A 7,210-nucleotide genomic window follows, 5' to 3' on the forward strand; every position below is an offset into this window, starting at 1 on the left:
ATGTGTGCATGCATTTGATGGGCTAGTTTCTTTATTTTTTACTTTTTCCTTTTTTTTACATGTAATTTTTGTGCCTGTGAGCATGATTTTTACCAAGTACAATTTGTTCCCGAATCAACATTTTTGTGGATCCAGGAACAACATTCCAATCAGCCAATCAGATTTAAGGGATGCTTTTTCAGGAAATGTCTGTTTCAGGCTTATTATTAGGATTAGGTGCTTCTACACCCCTGTTAATTTTAGGAATGCATTCTGATTAGGGTTAGGTATAGGTATAAGCCTAGGTATAGGATAAGTCTATATTTTTGGATCCAGGATGAACAAAAATGTTGATCCATAGGTCAGTCAATACTCAGAGGCTGTAAAAGCCTGCATGGCCTTTTAATCCTGACAGTCACAATTGAAAAAAGATATGATATGATATGACTTTTTCCAGAAAATTATTTACAGAAATCCCTACAATTAACGCTTTACAATTGCTTTAAAGTTGAATGTGTACAATTCTGTAATCTGTGAACTTTAAATTTTTACATGGTGTTCTATGGTAGTTACTTGAATAATAACTTCTATAAATCAAAACAAGCATTTATTTGTGGTTTTGGGTAATCTGCGATGGTGGTTGCAATTAAGCTCATGTACTGTATGTAGCTGTAGCTTTATGCCTATGTAGCCTCATCATGACCCTGACAAAGAGCCAGAAGAGACAGATGGATGAACAGAATGACAAAAAACTGGACTGGAGTAGAGGAACAGCGAGGGTCAGTTCAGCCTCCTCTTCACATACCCTTGTACCTCCTAGTATCAAACACCACGAAGTCTTTTTATTTGCTCGGCTGAGTCTATGATTAGCTTACACTGCGTCCCCTAGAGTAAAGCATAATTTCCACTGCGACATCATCATGGTGTCACCGTGTAAGATGTTAATTCTGTCATTATGTAATTAACTGAGTATCTAAGCGGGCTTTAAAGGAAAACTTTACAAAAAAAAAAAAAAAAAGAAACCTACACATGTAGATGAGTTGGATTCTTCATTAAAACAGATTTGGAAACATTTTGCATTACATCACTTTCTCACCAGTGGATCCTCTGCAGTGAATGGGTGCCTAGAATGGGAGTCCAAAAACATCACAGTAAGATTTTTATAGTTGCATATTTCGTAATAAATACGAACGATCAAGACATCATCAATTTCAAACCATTGCCAAGGTCAAACCAAGTCCCCTATCCTCATCTATTACGCTGAAAGCAGTCCAAAATTGTTCTGAATGAATGTTGGTGGATTTTTATGTAAGATGACAACAGAGGGATGAACTTTATAATTAGAGGAAGAGTAATTATTAAATATGGACTGCTATTTTTGCCAGAAGTGACAAAAAGGCAACTTATCACTTCACAAATGTTCTTGTATAGAATGCATTCATGTGGATTACTTGTAGTGTTTTTATCAGCTGTTTGGACTCTCATTCTGATGGCACCCATTCAGTGCAGAGGATCCATTGGTGAGCAACTGATCAATCAAAAATGAAACTATATTGGGTGAACTATTCCTTTAAATAGACTTCATCTGTAATTTAGTATTCATAATATTTATGAAATATTGTTACATACTGTAAAAATACTGGCAATAACCTACATCTTATTTGACACCATTTAATCAAAATGATATATGCATTACTGCCTTGCCATTGTCATTTCTCTCTTTTTTCTACCAAGCTCTTTAAATCACGCTCATTGCACTCTTTTAGTCCAAGGCCTGTAATTGAACAGCTGAGATTCTCAGTGGTAACCTTTAATTTGGCACAAGCAACTTGCCAGTGGCTAAAATCTCATGATCACCTAAAAGCAGCAATTTGAATCCCAGGCAGCTGCAAGCAGTTAGCTTCACTGCGGTGCTCGATATACTCTGCAGATATAGAGATGTTAACCACATGGCGCGGATAGGAGTCTGACAGGCCAAAAGATCCTAATTGCTCCCTTACACCCCTTCATTAAAAGGCTTAATGGGGAAAACAAGTAGCTTCAGCCATGGAGGTTGTCTCTTTTGTAAAAGATGCTGCAAACAAAGAAACTGCATAAGCACCGACAGACTAAAAGATAATTTACTGTAAGTCCCGAAATGGGGCTGTTTTTGTGTTTCTTGTTTTAATTTCCACTAAGATTGTTCATTTAACATTCATTGTTTTTCCAGGAACAATCTGAATTGGTAATGGTAGCTTTGTTCATAATGAAATACATAAAAACAATAACCATTTAGAGGAATAAGAATAATTTTATTACATAATTTTATGACACAATCAGTATAACATAGTAACATTTATGCAATTCTGAATGCTACAATAAACTGGAACAACAGACTGACTTTATTGCATTTGATTTTATTTCATCTTTTTGCATGCATTTCTCTGTATGGTTAGACAAAATGATTCATTAAAAAGATCTCCGACTGGACATCATCCTCGGTCCACAGGGTTTCCATGCCATTCTCTGACTCAAGCCAGTTGGTTTTCCCAGGCGTCTACTGGTAATTAATCATTATTCATGTTAGAACATAAAAAAAAAACATAGAAAACATAACAAAAAGAACACTACATAACATGTTATTCTTTAAAATACCTTGAGAAAGAAATGGCATTTCTAAATAAAGGCTATATGAATGTACCATAGTACTACAATCCAATGTGTTCACCATGGTACTGTCACTGCACTTTTAATAAAGGAAATATTTAAACACAAAAGATAGACTATGAGAATATAGGCACACTATAAGCTAATTTCCATCAGAAATATCACAAAGCCATATCTGACATGGTAAATGCATTTGATGTTCATTTGCATATGCGGTTGCATATGCATATGTGTATATGTCTCTCTCTCTCTCTCATATATATATATATATATATATACAAAAAAGGTATATAGTATATCAAGAGCTTTCAATTCAATGGCACTTAATTATACAGTAAACAAATAAATAACAGTAGGCAGACTGTTATCTACAAAAATGTCACAATTTCTACATCACATGATAGAAATATCACATTTACAACGGCAAATGATCTGTTTTACGTTTGAGAAAACAACAGCGCTTCTTGCTCTGCTCTCTCACATCTCATTAACAAATATGAGAGGGCCTCTGGATGTGGGACTCCCCCTGTCGGTACAGCATCGGCTGTCCTAGATTGGTTTGGGGTAGGCTGAAGCCTCCGCTTGATAAGTCAAAACTGCCTTGATTGTAGAGCCTTTGGCCAAAACCAGCTCGGATTGATCAAAACTGGTTTGACTGTACTGCCTGAAGCTGCCGCGTTTCTCAGAGGGTGTTCTGGAGGGATAGCGCTGAAAAGACTTATGCAAACCTGTCTCTTTGTAAGCAAACCAAATATTACCAGCCCAAAGGATGAAGTTCAAAAAACCAAAGGCCTGTAAGAACACAAGGAGGAATTTGAATTATTTATTATTTATTATTAAAATGTTCTATTTGTAAACGAGTCATTTTCATAGGAAAATAAATTTGTTAAGACATGCTGGCTTGGCTTGGCTAAGCCTTGCCTGGGGTTTAAAAACATTAAGTGTGAGAGCAGCTGCTAGGCTGCTGTGGATGGTTTCTGTCTAATTGATAGGAGGGTGTTGGGTGGTTGGTAGGGTGTTGTAGGGTGGTTTCTAGGCTTTTGTAGAGTCCATGGTGGTGGTGGTAAAGTATGTGAAGCCCACGTGATTATGCATATATATTATACGCTACTTTTCAAAAATTTGGAGATAAAAAGAAGCTGGAAAAATCCTGTACAACGTTAACACAATTTAAAATAACTTTGTCATTTTAATATATTGTAACATTTAATGTGTTCCTATGAGTTTTCAGCATACTTCAGTGGCATATTAGGCTTTAAAAATCATTCTAATATGCTGATGAAACATTTCTGATTATTATGTATTATAATATTTCTATTTTTTCTGTGCAATCCATGATCATTTTCCCAAAAGGATTCTTTAATGCATAGAGACTTCGTCTGAAATTAAACAGTTTGTAACATCATAAATGTCTTTTTATTTTTTGATTTAGTGCATATTTACAAAATAAAAGTATTATGACCACATCTTTTTTAAAAGGCAGTGCATGTCAATTGCTAATGAATTGACATGATTTTTCTTTCCCATATCAATACTGTGTAAAATAACCAACTCACCACAGACATGTTGAGATTCGTCCAGATGGGCTCTTGCAAAACCTCACATAAGTTCTCTTGGGCTCTGCAAGCAGACATTAACAGCAGGATTTGATGCACATCAGTGGCTGTCTTCACCCCAGACAGAGTTTTAGCCCAGGCAATTGAGCTTACCAGCCACAGGCTAGAGAAGGCTAAAGTCACCAAGAAATCCTATGGGGATTGAAAAGAAGAAGAGTATAAACAGAAAGAGTTCTTGACGATTTAATTGAGTTATATTGAGCTTTTCAGCACAGTATGGGCTCACAGGCTTTTCCTTTTACAGCGTACATTTCTTACAGAAATTCTGAAATGCACTCACAACTACTGGACCTCTGTTCTTCTCTCTGTATTTGTTCTGGTAGAAGATGTAAACAATTGTGGCCAAAAGGGAATAGAGAAAAGCTAGGACTGATACAGTGACGAAGAACTGTGCAGATGAAGCATAATCCCCCTCGAGAAAGAGAGTCTCTTTCCTGGTTCCTTCACACAGAGGAGCACTGAAGTGTACCTGCTGGAGTCTGGAAGGAGAACACATCTTTTTGTTTCAGTCCTTTTGTGTAATCTTTAAAATTTGAGATAACAATGGGATGCTACTAATATGTCAGATATCTTCTAAAAATAGTCACTCACTTTAATTACTTTAATTTTGTTGTTAGCTATGATGCATTTATTCTACAAGTGGAAGTAATCAATAAAAATGCACAAATATTAGATTAAAATGTTGCCTATAGAAATGAAATAGGTTGCAGTATTAAAAACTAAAACAATACCAGAAATAATAATAAAATAAAAAAATTACAAAGCTGCAACTGAGATGAAATTTTTTTATTAATTTAAGGCTAATTAAAAATATAATTGAATACTACAATAGCATATAAATGCTAAAATAACAAATTAATCCACTTTATTAAATCTATTTACACAGTGTCCCTGTTAAGTCTATTATTATAAACACTCATAAACACTGTTTTTAATGAAATTATTAATGAAACCCCTCTGGTGTTTGGTCGAAACTGTTGTACTGTTGTTTGGTACTCCCAAAACCAAGATACATTTCATAACCCATAATAGGGGCACTTAAAAAGTGAACAAGGAAAGAAATTACATATCACACTATTACACAATACAATTATAATTATACATCTTAATTGTAATTCTGTACATTTGTTTGACTACATATTTAAAACTAAACTAAAAATATCAAGTCTTTTTACTTAAACTGATAATACATGTTTGCAGTTTAACATGCAGTATATGTGGTAGTTAAAAATACTTACCGGAATGGGTAGTTGAAACTGATGCTGATGTTGCTTTGGGTTTTGTCCAAACATTCTACTTTAACCATTATCTGGCCAGAGTATCCCCACATGTTGCAAATGCTAAAACAGCAAAAAGCTATAGGAGAAAAAAGCTAATTATTAGTGAAAAGCCTTGAAGATATAAGCCTATATGTGGAGAGGACAAAGATCAGTTCTCTAGGCTCCCCATCGGTAGCTTTACTTCATCACATAAAGTCAAGACAAATTAACCTCACAGAGCATTAAAACATTCTGTTTTAATTATCCTTCTGTTTTTTGATTTAAGGTCAATTTAAATGACCTTTCATCTAACTGCCACACAATGAATCATGCAGAATTAGACACAGATGCTTTTTAAGTGCACTAACCCTTGCAGTTACTGTAGACCTGGATGGCAGGCACCAGCGCGTTTGACACGATTTGAATATTTTTTCACCCATTCAGTTTTGCGTTTAGCATAATAAATGAAAAGGCTAGAGTTTTACTGGACAAGTGCCAATGCTTTATTCTCCGTGGACACAGGTGTTTGATAAGAAATGTGTCCACGTCTCCTGCTATTCTCTCCCCTACCTTCTTCTCTTACTGTTTCTGATAGTATGATATAGCAGGTGAAAGGAAGCAGGCCATTTCAATTAATATTTAATGCCTTCATTGTATATATTAATTATATACAGTCTGGAATACTTGTGTGTGTCAGGGTCCGTCTGTGTCTCAAAGAAAGACATAGAGACACAGCAGAATGAATTATGCTATTTCTTTCTTCGGACTATATGAAAAATGCTTTTAAAATGTGTGAATATTTAATTAATATCACATGTACAGACATCCCATCCAACATACATTAACTATGTATACACAGAACAGATGAAGCAAAAAAAGAAAATGGGTAGCTTCTTTGATGAGTCTCTGATGAGACCCAGTGAATTATGCAAAGGTTACCCAGGGGTTGCCAGCACACCCAGAAACACACACACACACACACACAATCATATATTTACACCCACACTAATTACCTAATATTTACATAAATATGCATGCCTATATAGTATGTGCAAATACAAACATGCAATCACACTGCATTTAACTCAGCTCAGATTCATCATTAAAATCTGTCAAAGAGCTGGATGGCATCGATCTTTTGCACATTTCAACAAGAGCAGATGAATTATTCAAGCAAGAGAGACTACAAACAGGGAGCCGGTGCTGCACCCCAAAGAGCAGCTAATAATTAAATCTGATTCCTGATAGACATATTTGCACGTATTTAAACACTATTTTAAGAACTCGACCATAAGAAACTGCACAAAATCCTGTCCAACTTTACGCTCATTAAACACTTTATCTTGCAACTGTCAAATTATGAGCAAATAGATATCGATGCACTTTCAAATCACATTATATTTGTAGTGGGTTAACACTGAATTGAAAAAGATACAAAAATAATAAATCAATAAAAATGAACAATACATATTTTGTCTTATCTTTAAGCAATGTTTGTAATAAGTGGTAACGAGCCAATAAATTTATCAAATAAAACTGCTAATACTTGAAGATTTCAGAAAAAGAGAGGTCTTACCGGAGCAAATATGACCATACACATTGATGAAACGGATTAAGCATCAGCCTGTGAGTCTGTCTGTGAAGGAGAGTTGAGCTCCTCTGCCAGCCAAACCCAGAGATACTGAGTGAGTGAACACCATGGAGATCTTC

At 35.2% G+C, this 7,210-nt stretch overlaps 1 pseudogene; it reads right to left on the reverse strand.

Moving 5' to 3' along the window:
- Positions 1–3,102: 3,102 nt before the first annotated feature.
- LOC122346790 lies at positions 3,103–7,210 on the reverse strand (annotated as a pseudogene).

The sequence above is a fragment of the Puntigrus tetrazona genome, chromosome 6 (assembly GCF_018831695.1).
Source record: "Puntigrus tetrazona isolate hp1 chromosome 6, ASM1883169v1, whole genome shotgun sequence".
Classification (NCBI taxonomy): domain Eukaryota; kingdom Metazoa; phylum Chordata; class Actinopteri; order Cypriniformes; family Cyprinidae; genus Puntigrus; species Puntigrus tetrazona.